Below are 15981 nucleotides of genomic sequence, written 5' to 3'. Positions count from 1 at the left end.
GTGTGAATTGAAAGTCCCTCCTACTGTCAGTGCTGTTTACAAGCATGAGCTGACTGGATACCCTCCTACTGCCGCGCTCTGATTGGCTGGGAAACTTAAACTGTGGAGTGGGGTTGCATCATGGGCCAAGTATTCGTGCTGGCCAGAGGGAGAGAGGTAGAGATTGAAACAGACAAGAAGGAAAATAAGAAGAAGAGGAGAAGGAAAAGTCCAACTGTTGTAGCTGGAAAGACAATAACTTGAATCCAAGAGCATATTGCACATCATGCCTCAATCTGCTGCCTCATTATGTGATTTGTGAAACGCTGTTAGCTCGGAGAAGCTACAACATTCAGGCCCAGGAGCTGGTTCGCGTCTCGAGACGGCAGCCGCCTGGTGACGTTCATCTGAACGCTCGGATCATCTGGCCTCCAGTTACTGTTATGAAGAATATGTCATTTCCTAGCCAGCCAAGTGCACACATGCACCCGCAGACACACACGCAGGCCGGCCAAACAAAACACTGAGTTATATAATACATGATGTCACCTTTAAAAAAAAAAGAAGAAGAAAAAAAACTTCAAATGAGAATTTGGATCATATGCTTCTCAGACCAGCATTATAGTATCAAATTACACATATGCAAGGATTAAGAAAAACCCTTAATTCTGAAAAGGGGATTATCATTTTGCATTTCAAGTAAAATATCTCTCCACAGGATGATTTTGCTCCCAATCTCTTCAACACGCTCTCCTTATGAAGTGCTCAAGGGTTTAATCTGGAGCAAGAGGTGACGATTTCCTGACAAAAAACATCAATCTGCGGTTAATCTGAACGGATTGAGTCCATGCAGTCGTCGCTTCCGGCTCGGCTCCCTCCATCCACGCCCACACGCCCACCTGTCCGAAATCCCATCAGGCTAAACTGGCGGGCCGGACGGACCGCTGCGGTGGGTTTAACAGGAAGTAAAGGATAAGAGGATGAGAACACCACTCTGAGAACGACAGGTCTGTAGCTCTCTGCGGCGAATTCAGTGAGTCACCCATGCAGATTATTGTGGTTTTTCTGTTGCTGCAGCTTCTTAAAACTGTTTCTAGTTGAAGCTGGTGTTTCTTTCTTTCTTACTTTCTTTTTTTACACATGTTAGGGATAGTTCAACATTTTGGCAAATTGGCCCATTGCCATAATCCCTATAGTCAGGAGACGGAGTTGTTTTCGAGGTAAATGCAGAAACTGCTTACTGAAAAACTGCCCCTGAAGGGAACGCGCATCAGTGGTTTTGCATGAATTTACCTCGAAAACAACTCTGTCTTGTAACGTTCCATTTTTATCTCATAGCGTGGTGAATGTGCAGGTCACAACTTGTCCACGAGAGCGTTTTGGAGTTGTTGGATTGTGTATTTCTTGAATTTGATGAGGGAAACTAAGAAATCCCATTAGCCTCTGTAGCGTAGCTCCGAGCAGCTCGTGGCTCTGCTCCGCCGTTCTAAAAATAGCTTGCAGGTAACGAACCTACACCTACAGTAAGACTATACTGTAGGGATTATGGCAACGGGCCAATTTGCCAAAATGTTTAACTATCCCTTTAAACTAATAAGTTGAACACTTGCTGGACTTGACAGCGGTTACAAGATCTGAAGGCTTGTTCTTTCCAAATAAAATCAACTCCCACAAACGCACCGCCGCTGGATAGAACAATCTAATCGGATGTCTTGTTTTCATGCTCGGCAGCGAGTAATTAGAGAGAGAGAGAGGGTGATCTGACAGAAGCAATATACAGAATGCAGTGCTCCGGTGTGGGCAGCCTTTAGAGCAGGACTGCTGCTGTTGTCCCCGCAGTGAGTGCTGGACAGCATTATTGCTTCAGCTCTGTGCTTTCTGCTGAAACGACAGTTTTATCAGAATATACAACAGTGCTGCAGTTATTAAACAGGAGGAAGATGAACCACCAGTGGCAGCAACACAGTGAGTCTCCTGGAGCTACTGTACATGATATCATGAGACCACACGCAAAAAGACCTCAGATAATTAGAAAATAAAGAGTGCTTCATTTCACATTTCCAAATATCAAACCACATGAATTTGCCCTTTCCCTTTTCCTCTGAATAAAAATAAGAATACAGTTTGCATGAATGGAGTCTGTATCATGCCTTGAGAGGAACTTCAGTTCAACAACAACTGAAAGAAACCGTTCTGCCTCAGGCGGATCAATAGCAGTAATAATAACAATGCTTATGCAACAAGAAAATCAACACCTCCATCAAGAAGTGAAAGAATCATATAGGGTATAATGTAGCCTAGGTGTCGTGTTTCTCTCAGGTCCTCTGGTGTCACACGCTTTATCCTGCTGTACCTTGAGGAAGTCGCATACTGCAGCGACAACAAATAATGTGACAGGAAAAGTTCTGTGAGAGCGAAAGGGAGTAACAAGGGTCGAGGTTGGGTGCTGCTGTGCTTCCTCGCAGGCAGTAATGTGCCCACGCTCAGCGCTGCACACCTGATGCCTTGTTGTTTTATGAGCTGCAGCACCTTCACAGTGGTGGATCCTCCGGCCTCTCATCCGTCTGCTGCGCTCTGAAGGCTCGTGACCGGTGTTAGAATAAGTCAGCTTGGGAAAAAAAAATGTGGAAAAGGAGAACAAGAGGGAGTGGAAAAAACTGAAGGAAAACGTGATGGTGAGGAAGAGGAAGAGGAAGAGGAAGAAGGGGGCATAGAGATACTGTGCATTTAAACACACACACACTGAATAATGAGATGCCTCTTGTGTAACAGAGCATGATCCTAAGATCTTGGGTGTACCACTATGCTGTTGGAGTGTTAGACAGCTCCGGGCCTCACGATAACTCTATCTCTACACACACACACACACACACACACACACACACACACACACACACACACACACACACACGCACACACACACACACACACACACACACACACACACACACTGTCAGCTGTTTCAGTGAGTCACACTACTAGCACCTCCCCCCTTTCCTCCTTTGCTACTTAAATGACTTCAATCGCATACAACAGCACACACACCTCACTCTGAGGGTTTAAAGCTTCATTTGATCCTCATAAAGATATAAATAAAACACACACACACACACACACACACACACATAAACACACACACACATAGCTAATACATGGCGTGTATGGAGCAGCCTGTAGTTAGTATGCTCAGCAGCGAGCCTCCATTCTCCTGCACTGTCCGGTCTTAAGCCTCCACATACATATACTTCTATATATAGAGCTATCAGTTCTCATCCCCTTCACACCACTGGCAGGCACGTGCTCCCAGCTGCACACACACACACACACACACTCACACTCACTGTGAAAAAGAGCAGCGATCCTCGGATGACCAGCATAGTAATGACTCAGAAACACTCGAGAAGGATCCACATGCTAAACATTTACATAGGAAGTCTTCCTCTGCTGCCACAGCGCTCCCATTCATGTGGCTCAGACTTTGATTTCATATATGCTTGTATAGCATGAACATCCCACAGCAGTGCAGACAGTATCCTCCAGCCTACAGCCATGTGTGGGATGTGTGGTTGTATTCAAAGTCGTGAATGAAAAACCAAGTAAAGGCGACCGACATAACTCTAAATGCAACTACTGATAAGGTTTGACTTATCAGCGTCTCTGCTATTCTATACATGTAAAAACACTATATGGACCAAACATAGGCCATTGAAAGACTAAGTACTGTACTATTGTAACCGTGAGACTCACTATCAGCTGCTCAGGTCTACTGTATATATGCAAAGCTCTGATTGATTGATGGGTTGTGCCGTGCGTGGCAGCGACCCAGCTGTTGTTACACCACAGCTGGCCTCAGGGAAGGCAGGTGTGTGAGTGTAAATGATGTGCCAACAGCCCAACACAAACAGCCTTCGCTTTACATCTATTCAAATCAAATTGAGGCCAAAAAAAAGAAAGAAAGAAAGCTATTCAATTAAGTGTCCACATCATTCAAAATAAGCACGTAATCCCCTCAGTCATCAAACTGCACACACATGACCGACACCTGCACCTTGTGTGTGAGCAGATGTGATCGATTCCACAGTATGACTGTATAGGTGGCATAATCATGCAAAACTCTACAAATAAAGGCAAATAAAAAAATATAAGAACACATAATTGTACATTTGTAAAAGTCTGACATAAACCACCATCAAAACGTATTTCTGTGACCTCTACTGTTTACTGTATATCTCCCCTCCTGCAAGCAGAACTTTATGTGGAGATCCCTGACGTGAATAACACCACAGAGAACATCAGACGAGCAGCTCAGCTCCTCTGAGCCTCGAGATATAGATACACGAGTGGCTCGGATAGAGACGTACAGGCTCCGGCTCTCAGAGCCAGCGATGTATGATGTCACTGTGTGCACAACCACGTAACATCCTAACCTCATCTCCATATCCAGACCCAATTGGAGAAATAAAAGAAGAAACTAAAGAGACATAAAAGAGCAACCTGTTTTCTTTCTGCACTTGTTTCTTCTAAATTATTATGACTATCAAACACTCACTTGACATTGACATTTATGATTGTTGCATTTGTGACTTAACAGCCTGTAAAATATCAGAATAAATACAAGAAATAAACAGATTATATTCCACATTTTTTAAGTGCATATTCAAATATTTTGAAATGAATACAATCAAAGGCAATATTACGTGATTTTACAGCTTCTTCCTCCTCTTTCTTACTCCACCTCGACCCTCTCCCTCTCCCAGCAGAGAGACTTGTTTCAATGAAAGCAGAGCATGTGCCACAGGGTAGAGGAGCTGATCCTGACATAATTTGTTTCTTTAAATAACTGTGGGAATAGATGCCCGGAGCTAAACATATATTAACATAAACAGCACAGTCCACAAGTCACATGCCACAACAGAGCCACCCACGCCACGGTGCTGGTGTGTCTCAGGTATGGGGGTTTGAAGTTCAACAGGGCTTCGTCTACCTGTTGTGTGTTTATCTGTTGGGTATGCGGGGAGTTTAGATGTTTGCCATCATCCGTGTGTGAGGTCACAATGCGGTTTATGTAAGAGGCAAAGATCCAGAAAACAAGCACACCAATCAAAATGGAAGAGAGAGAGACAGAGAGAGAGACAGAGAGAGAGAGAGAGAGAGAGAGAGAGAAGCACTTGGCCATGGGCATCTCTCCCTCCTATCTTTCATATCACAGAAACACACACACACACACATCTAAATCAAACAAGGTGAAGGATGTCAGAGATGAAATAGAGCTGTTATGTAACATGACCTGGAGTTTTGGCTGTTACTCTGTGGTTGTAAAGGAGCAGAATAACTTGTTCTTGTTGTGTGTTTTTTCCTTTCAATTCTAAACAGGCATCCTAAAAAAAAATAAAAAAAAATAAAATCCATGGGTCCTATCAGGGCGGGAATTCATTTACTTAAAGGGGATTATAAATTCCATCATTTGTTCTTCATGCTGATCGGTCGATAGGATTTATGATGCACATTTGTCAACCTCTGCACATGAGGTAGGGAAACTGGTTTTGCCTCCATTAAAATGGCTCTATAGAGTCGAAACAACATCTTCACACAATCTCATCTCAACACAAACACAACAACAGGCTTCACATATCCAGTTTTTTTTTTGCAGGAGCTCCTTTCATCTGAAGAAATCCTTCAATATACTGACCGTGCTGTTGCGATGCTGTTTGCCTTGTCGTGTGTCAAACTGCTGCTATACAAAGGCAGGGTGAAAGAACAAACAGGGAAAAGCCTATCTGCTGACTAACACATTACAGCACAGTCGTTCATCATGTGTGGGCCCATGGGCAAGGACGACGACGTAGCCGGGTGACAAATGTGGAGCGGTGCTGTGGTACCTTCTCCTCTCCGTCCTGCACGCAGCAGCCGGCCCAACTGATGTAAGCACAGCTAAAATTATCAGCACGCCCGATCTGAGCCAAGCTGGGCAGGAATGTGTCACAGGAACCGCCTGGATCAACGTATTAACACACGGCTCACACTTCAGCTCACACACAGACACACAGGTGCACACAACTCTAGTGACACATCATCATCAACGCAGAAGAGGAGGGGGAAAAAAACCAAAAAGAGAAAATAAACAAGAACGTCAGGATTTCCCCATACGCAGAATCACAAGCTGGCAGATTTCAGTCAGAGAGCTGCAGCTCCAACACGGTGACAGAGAGTTAGGCTTTAGGCTATCTGTGATTTTTAACTACAGCAGTTTGATTGAAACTGCTATAAAGTGGATTCACAGAAAGATCAGTTCCGGGTAAATGTGACAGGTACATTATGCAACATAGAGTGAAATACAGTGGGAGCTAAACAAAGAGAAATTAACAAATGATGCTCTAGTCAGTATAGCAGAAACATTTACATTCGTCAAGATAAGAAATGGTTTCCATATTCTTGCAAAGGCATTAGTTTTGGAGTGCAGAAGACAAGTGAGAAAGTCCAGAGGTATGTATTCCATTACTGTCCTGTGCCATCCCAACACTGAGGGGGCCGTATCTGTGATCCAGTGCTTGATTCATGGTTTTAATTAGCACTCGGAAAAGCATTCAGACGCCAATGCTCCATCATTAATCCACAGCTATGGCACAAGTACGTTTTTTTGCCCCACCAAATCTTATCTGTGTGTATTTTTAAATACACATTGTGCTGTAAACACACCACTATTCGTACCACATATATAGGTGGTAAAGTGATTGCTTTCTAGTGGTAAACAGCAAGAGAATTAATTCCTCTTCTTACTTTTCAATTCAGAAACATTCAGTCCAAAGCAGGGCAGCATGATCTGCTAAAATCTTTACATTATGATTATATGGGCAGGTAGTGATCGCAATTTCAGGTGGAATGGTCATTTTAGTTTTCATTTTCACTTGAAAACATAAAATTGAAGATGTGATTTGTTGTGTGTTCTGTGCCACAAACATTTCCCCTAACGTTTTGAACGTTGATTTGTTGGGCGTCTTTGCAGCAACACACAACTTATGGCACACTTATGGCTCACAATGTACAACAATGTAAAACAAAAAACAAAAATTGCACTTGGCTATACTGTGATTTTTTTTGCAGCCCTAATCCATATTAGTAAGATACAAACAAGCCTGATTGGTGTTCATACTACACAGGGCCTGAGAGAGTGTCTGTTCTTCGAGAAGTAACAAACCAACACATGACTGGTTCAAGGATTAATATCAAGAGTGACGGCAGGAACCTCAGTAGCTTGTTGTTTTAAGAGTGTAACTATTGCTTTCATACAGAACAACAGGCTCAGCTCCCTGCCAGAGACATACAATACTGACTGTAAGACACAATATCTCCTTCTTTTTGACCCTTTGATCAGAGCATCTAATGAGCTGTAGCATCAGAAGACAGATTTGTGTTTTATTATAAAGGTTAGACTTGTAGGCCCAGACAGAAAACAAGCATCTTGTTTCTGATCAAAGCTCAGTGGGGGAAAAGGATGGTGAAAATAAAAGTCAAAAACTGCTGTACAAGAATAACCTGACTGAGAAATGATCTAGATTTGCTTAAGAAATGTGCATTTAGCCCTTTTAGGTGGAATAATTGTATTGAGATTTTTTTATGTGGATGTAAAATCAGTCAGCAAAAAAAAGCATCTCTCTCTGGGGATAATAACATGTTTACCTAAATGTATAAATGTACAAAACAGTACTGTAGGAAACAGTAGCTGTGTTTCACTGCAGTTTAGTATCCTGATATAAATATAATGCTCAAGAAATGGCATAATATGGTCAGTGCTATTACTGAGACCCCCTGAGGGATCCGTCTAAATATATCCAACATGACATGACTGCATCTCTCAGCTCAGTCACTAAGCTTTCACCACATGGCTCTCCCCCCACAATGCAAAGTAAATACGGTTGAATGTGCTTCTGCAAACCTAAATGTCCATAACCAGAGCACAAACATGCACTCACTCTGACTCAACACATAAATACTGTACATGTGGGAACATCGAGGTATGCAGTCTCACACACACACAAACACACACATTTATTTTGTAACCAAACAGAGGACAGATGCCAACTCTAACTATGGAATCTGTTAAGATCCAGCCAACGGTAGTTCAATAATTCAGTCATTTTTGTCCCAAGTTAATGCCCCAGACAGGAATGTAAAATATGACATAAATTATATGCCTCTATATCAAGAGTGTTGGGGCCAGGGCCGTTGTATAGGGGAGAAAGGTGATGATAATTCTAGGGGCCCAGCGCCCAGTAGGGCCCATAAAAAACCCCAGTAGTCTAATCTTTGTATGACTGATTTATTCTGCATAAGACCCTCACTATTACTCATAGTAATGCTGCATTAGCATCAAACAAAGTAGGCTAAATAAAAAATGATAATACATAATGTAGTCTAAGAAAAAAAAAACTGGAAAAGTCAGGGCGTAGGGGCCCACTTTAGTATTCTTTAAGGGGGCCCAGAATTCCTAGCAACGGCCCTGGTTGGGGCCATATATGTCACCTAAATTACATTCACATATATACATCTTCTGGATATGAGGATATATCCATTCTAAAATGTGTATATGTACATATACTGGGCATGTTTATGTGATGATTTTTATATAGTATAAGCTAATATTTATCTAATTGGTATACCGGTATGTGAGTTTATTGAAAACAACATAAAGAAAACATATCTATACTCTTATGTATGTTTTTTTTTGTGTCAAACATATCCCATAAGCTTAAAGAAAGCAACATGTCAATGTATGAAACAGGTCCACATTCTAGCAGGTTATACATATAAAGTTTGTGTTTTTTCATGTGCTATGTACAAATTACATAGAAATTCAGTATGTAGCCTGCATATGTTACATTTGTATATGAGATTGCACAAAAAAGTAAGGATATGCATATTACCTGTAAAATATAATGTGCATAGAAACTGAGACCACTTCATTGGAACATAACTCAGTAATCACTAATATTATTTCCATGTAACTGTTCCATCTGTAACAGCTGAGTCCAGTATACTCCTGGAAAAACTGGAGTTGGAATAAAGTTGATTTTTTTTTTTAAACTAATAATAATAATTAAAAAAAAACTAAAACTAAAAGGTTATTCAATAAAGCTACATCCCAACTTTTACAGTAGAGGGTAGTAGCCTAACAATTATCCTGAGCAGCTCGTTAGTTCCAGCTCTCGGGGGAAGCCCTCTAGCTTTGAAAGTTTAATCAAAAAATGTTAAAAACTTCGAATTAATGAGTTTGAGCTCTACTTGTTTGGTTGTGTGCCAAAGGACAAGTTTGCCACTAAGGACCCTGCTCCCCCTCCTCACTAACCCCCCCCCCCCCCCCCCCCCCTCTCTCTGATGCAGCAACAAAAACATTTCCATAAACTCTAACTTGCAACAAACGTTTTCTTGACCTTGCAGAAGGGAAGATACATTTCCGCTGCTGTTACCCATGGCAGCAGCATCACCTTCGAGCTACACATCCCTAACACACACACACACATATACACGCATACAAAGGATACAACTGTCACAACTAACAGGGTTATCAGTGCCATTTGTTGCGGGACTTTTAACTACGACTGATGTATTTATAGAAAACAAAAATGGCTCCATGTCTTTCCTCCTGAGGATTGCTGCACTGTTTGTGTGAGAGGACACCTGATTCAGCATTGGCACCGGCACCAGCATCAAACCCTCAGCATTAGTCAGAGGGCTGCGTCTGACAGTTATGACACAAACCAAGCAGAAAATCCAGTTGTCACAGCGGAGGCCACCATTCAGTTAATCATTCAGTGCTCTTTTTTCACCGTTAAGTTTACATCCCTGCTCGCCTGACTCTCGCCCCCCCCTCCATCCCTCCCTCCCATTCCTCCCTCCCATGCAGCTCCGGTGACATTCCTGCCATGCCAGCTGGACATTCCAGTCTCCATTTCCCCCCACGCAGCCACCAGAGGTGCCCCTGGATCACTATTTCAACCTTTTAGAAAATGCCCTTGTTCAACATCCCAGCTTTTAGTCTTACATGTACAAGAGTGCAAACCTCTGTCTGAGCTCCTCGGCGTCTTGTTGGAGTTCTGTTCAAAGAATTACGCTTAAGGTCAAAGTAACCCTCTGCTCCCGGCATCATGAGGTGTATCCTGGTACAGGTTAGTATGAGACCAAAGAGCGGGACTGGAATGTGTTTCACTGACACTGAGTAATGGCAACAATCCTGTCAATCAAAAACAATCCAAAGAGTTTTTAAGTTTTCTAAAAATCCATAAAATGCATTCAATCTGAAATTGCTAAAAATGATATAAGCCATATAAGGTGGTCACCTGACTGTGATGGTGAGAAATAGCAGCATTGATGAGTAAAGTTGCAGTGGATAATATGAAATTAATACAAGTTGCCTGAATGGATTTTTTTTTCCAATCAAAAACACTGATTTTTGTTTTAATTTCTTCAATAAAACAAGGTCTTATCAGACTTATTACATCATCAATGCCATTTACAAATCTCTCAGTTTGTATTCACACCAGAAAATCACCAAACCACCTATCCAACACAGATAACTGGGCTCCATCTCTCTCCACTCATCACAGTCAGGCCAGCCTCACAGAGAGTGTCTCACATACAACAGCAGAAAATATTTTTCCAGGTATAATGCTGCACAGCACAGACCCATCACAGGCCAGCAAATGGCCTGCAGCATTGTTCTGCATATGGCCAACACAGGGGTGTCAGCATCAGCCGGTGGGAGGGAGGTGAGGGAGAGACGTGAGGGAAGGGAAAAGGCTGGCACCCTCCAACCAAAAGGGGAGGAAGGTGCGGGCTGGAAATAGTGGAGGATGAAGGAATGAGCACTGGCACATAGTAAAAAAAAAAAGGAGGTGGTGGTGGGGTGTGGGGGAGAATGAAAGAGCCAAAGGATGAGAGCAGGGTTTTTACTTACAGCGGGATCCTGACAGATGAACAGAGAGGTGTGAGGAAGTTTCAGCACGTTCTCCTCCAGCGGGAGAGATATCCATCCACAAAAGCCGACATCGCCAAAGCAAAAAGCAACTCATGCAGGGAGTCAAGGGAGACAGGCAGGAACAAGGCGTGTGTGTCTCTATGTGTGTGTGTGATTGAGATCTGGCTGTAACGCATGTATGTGTGTGCTAGCGGGAGGGAAAGTGACTGAGAGAGACGGAGAGAGAAAGAGAGAGAGAGAGACTCTTAGGAGGCAAGAGATACAGAGATTGTACAAGCTGACTGGCTGGTGTGGAAATGGGAGGGGGCTGGATTGTCCAATAGCGTGAGAGATGAGCAGAGTGAAGCAGATATGGCAACAAAGAGACAAGAGAATTTTTTAATTCCTGCGCCCTCACTCTCCCTCACCTATCTCATCTCTCCCTCCTTTTTTTTTCATTGCATTTGTAAGGAGAATGAGAAAAGCTCCAACTGCTGAAACAGAAAATTGCTGATGCTTCACATGAAAGAAGAGATAAACAGAAAAGGCACCCAGGTCTATCACTCTTTCTCTCCTCCACACAGACTGAGTGTAGGTGCAGCCACGGCAGCCGAGGAAGGGATGACCAAGGCCTGCTGGGAACTGAGCGGAAAGAATGACAAATGTGGTGCTCAGCTTTAAAGACGCTGGAGGGATGATGGAGTGGCACATAAGACATGAGAGAGATGAAAGAAAGAAGAGAAAGAGACAGAGTGAACTCAAAGATGTTTCAAGCTCTCCACAAGCAATGTATCATAGCTGTGAAGGAAATGTAACATGACATAGTTACATTTCCGTAGTGAAATACACTGAGAGGAGAATCATGGTAGTGGAGTTTTATAGGATCTGCATATGTGTGTGTGTGTGTGTGTGTGTGTGTGTGTGTGTGTGTGTGTGTGTGTGTGTGTGTGTGTGTGTGTGTGTGTGTGTGTGTGTGTGTGTGTGTGTGTGTGTGTGTGTGTGTGTGTGTGTGTGTGAGCAGCAGAGGCATGAGCACCGTCCTCCTCTCATGTGTCTGTGGAGCACTTGTGTGCATGCGCATGGGGGTGGGGCCCAAACCATCTTCCCAGGATTTTGCTGCGGGAGCACCATGTTGCCATGGAGACTGCATCCAGTGCAGCAGAACACACAGATGGCTGCTCTCTCTCTCTCTCTCTCTCTCTCTCTCTCTCTCTCTCTCTCTCTCTCTCTCTCTCTCTCTCTCTCCCTCCCTCTCTCTCTTTCTCTGTGTCCAGTTAGCTTCTCATCCCTGACCTGCAAATCATAAAAGCCGGTCTCTCTGTGCAGGTTTAGAAAACCCTCCAGGTACAGACAAAGCTTTTGACTCAGCACACAGACAAACTGCTGTTTTCACAGAAGAGAAAAAAAGACCTATTGGTTACCTGTGTTGTCAAGAAAGTGCACTGGAAATACTGCACAGAGATGAATCACCAAATATCACCTTAGACATTATATTTCTGCATCTACTTTATAAAGGGGGAACCAGCCAGTCGAGTCTACAGTACAGTACATGCTCTGCATTTGGAGTCACATCAGGTGGATACTATGATAATCTGATGGCAGGAGCAGAGAAACTGATGTAATCAGACAGGAGTTTAATCAATAACTCTGTACTGCACTGGTGGTCCTGTTGATCATTCCCCAAAGCCTGAAGTTATCAGACTGACCTCCAAACTTCCAGGCAGGTGTGAGCGTCTATACGGTTCAGAATGGTATAATAATCAATGTGCAAAGCATTTTAAATTACAGGAATTAATGGGAGTAATTGATGTTGATACTTTAGTTGACCAACGTTGAACCCCTTATTAGCATTTTAACTCTAATTATCAAAAGTGTATAATTTTTGGAATTACATATCTAGTCTGTGGTGTTTTCTGACCTCTGGCCTTTTCATGGTGTGTGCCCTCCAGTGGGCAGCCCTCATTAGTCATTTCTATGGGGTTAGATTCCCTGAGGTGCTGTGGTTGACATCCCCTCACCCTCCGCCGCACTGTCACATTAGCTAGACATCATTAATCTATGTGGTAAGGGATTTAAAACCAGAACACAAACAGTGGCTTCCTGCGTCTAAAAGGCCACCGTATATGTTAATAGCTCCATGGTTTCAAGAAAGTCTCTACAAACTAGTCTCTACAAATTCTGTAATAAACAGGAAACAGAGGGAATCTGGAAATCATGGCATTCATATTAACATAATGTAGTATGCTTTGGGAAAATGGTCAGCGGAAATGTGTAGGATAGAGAACTCAACAGAAGCTAGAGCTTAACTGCTGTTATTTAAGAGAAGAGTAAGACGCTTTAACATCATGCCACTGCTCAACTATGGTGACACAAACAGGAACGAGGATTTCTGTCCCCAAACCCTCCACTCAAAAAAACTTTCATTAGCTGTGTCATAAGAGCAGACTCCCAGCCCTCTCTCAGCTGGTAGATTGTGTCTTAGATGGATTTTATAATTGGGCTAAACCCCAGTGAATGTGGTCAGTTGGGTATTAGTCTGAGAATCAAGCAGTACTGGAGCTGTGGTTGCTGCAGCAGCGAGGTGCGTGGGGGAGGCTGTATGTATTCTTACAGTTTCTTGACGACGGGAAGAGGAGTCGTGACATGTAAAATCAAGAGTCCGTCTTGTGTTGTCCAGCAACAAAACAAATGCACACTGACAGGCGCGCGTGTTAGAAATCACACTGAATCCCATGGTTCCACCTCAGCATCCAAATACCAGGAATATCTGTGAGATATTTTCACAGATAGAGTGAAATAAAAAGAAGTGGATGGATAGTCATTGTTGTGTGTTCACCATTTAATGTGTACCAAATTACTCCAGCTCAGGGGAGACAATAATACTGAGCAAACTGATAAATATAGTGATTTATGTTACCTTGCTGACAACAAACCCTGAGAGAACTAAACAATCTGCCACAATTATAGAAGACAATCACTTCTATCTTGGTGTTATCAACAAACAGACAATACAAATTATATGTGACCAACCAAAAGCCATACATTTTTACATGTTGTGTGCACTTACCTATCCATCTTAGTATGAAAAGATGAGTTGTTGATGAACAGTAGCAGGTTAAGTGTCCTAGATTCTCCAGATGCTCCTCTTCTTTCCTAAGCAGAGAACATCTGGAATTAACAGACAGACCTACTAAACCTAAAGCAACTGAACCAGAAGCTATAATTTCTATGTATTCATAACACATGAGGGGAGGTAGCTACACAAGGCTTTTGAAAATCATGTTTTTAGTTGTCATGTTAACACAGATTAATTAAATCCAGTGCCTCTTTCCATTTGTGTAAAGGGACCATGAGCCTGAATAAGTATGTCACATACATCCTGTTTAAATTTGCATTACTTTGCAAATAAAATGCAAATAAGAGTTCACTGTCTTCACAACCAACATTTTAAAGAGGACCTGTTTTGTTGAGGGCTTTCATGGTTGTCTCGTGGCATGAAAGCAAGAAGTTAAAAAAAAAAAAAAATGGAAAGATGACAGATGAAGACTGATTCAGAAACCAAATGGCGCCATCTTGTGACGGACTGAGGACAAGACAACCTGCAACACCTTCACATATGACTGGAGGGACACGTAAATGTCCATACCATGTGCATGAAACGACAAAGCGGCGCTCTGGTCTCACCTTCTGCCCCTCTCTTATGTGGAAATTAGGAGACACTTCCTATCAACGTGGCCGCGCGTGCAAGCTAGAGCAGGTAGCAGGCAATACACAGCCTGGGTTGGAAGATGCGCGAGAGTTCACGAGACAAATATATCGCAAACTCATACAAGCATCCACATGACATAATAGTCACTACTTTAAATAGTAGTTGTTGTCCACACCGTTGCCCACCAGAGGACCTCGTGGCGCAACGGTAGCGCGTCTGACTCCAGATCAGAAGGTTGCGTGTTCAAATCACGTCGGGGTCAATTATTTGACAACTCGAAATAAAACTGAACTAGATACATGTCAATCAATAACATTGATATCCTGTCATCTTCTCTGTCCATATTTGGACAATCACATAATGATGTCTATGAGAGTCCTTGTGTAAAGAGAAAACTTACTTACACAGTAGTTTACAATTTCTACAATATTGATTATTTATTATAAATCAATCAGTCATAACATTAACATGGCATCAGTGTTGTAACTGATTGGTGAATATGCATGACCAGTTTTAAGAGGTCATTCTGAATCATTAGTAATTTGATCTGATTTGAAACTCAGTTGACTCAACCAGAAAAAACATAGAGATTAGTAGTGACATTAAAACCAGTCACCTGTTCTAATCTTATGGCCAAGTGCCTGTGCTTAATCAGGACGATCATAACTTCATATCAGATAGAAAAAAAAGATGATATGAATGCAAAAGCCTAATCTCACAGAGAAAAAGCTTCTTTCAAACTAGCAGCCTCCTGTTTTCTTCTGCTAGATGTGAGGCCTGAAACTGTCCTTAGTCTCAGGGTCAACATTCATATTTCCTTCACAGAGGGGTACCACAGAGGGGTGTAGGCCGATTTCGCATGCAGTTATGAAAACACATCACAGTGCATCACGAGTGGATTCTTCATGGTTTTCCTTTTCAACCTCAAATCTGATTACAACACCCTTGTAAACAGTTTAATACCCATAGCTGTTATGGTGGATTAAGTTTGTAGCACAAGCAACCACACGGTGTGATCCTCTGTCACGTTACTGAAGAGCGAGAGAATGTAATGTCAGCAGTGCTCTGTTCAAACAAGACTTTTCCTCTCATAGACGCTTTGCTTTAGTATTTAATGCCTCAGGCTTTCAATTTTAAAGTACATGGAAAAGCACAGATTAAGACACGGAAAATATGACTTAGAGCAATTCATAGCTGTTCTGTTATCACGCGTTATTAAAACATGTTGAATTGTTGAAATGTTCGGTCAATTAATTAATGAATCTACCTTTTTTTGTCCAGTGGCCAGTTTCCATTAAAGAATATCCACAGTTGGCATTACACAGGCTTTGCTGTGTTCCTT

The sequence above is a fragment of the Trachurus trachurus genome (genome assembly GCF_905171665.1).
Source record: "Trachurus trachurus genome assembly, chromosome: 14".
NCBI lineage: Eukaryota > Metazoa > Chordata > Actinopteri > Carangiformes > Carangidae > Trachurus > Trachurus trachurus.
This window is presented reverse-complemented; position numbering follows the sequence as displayed.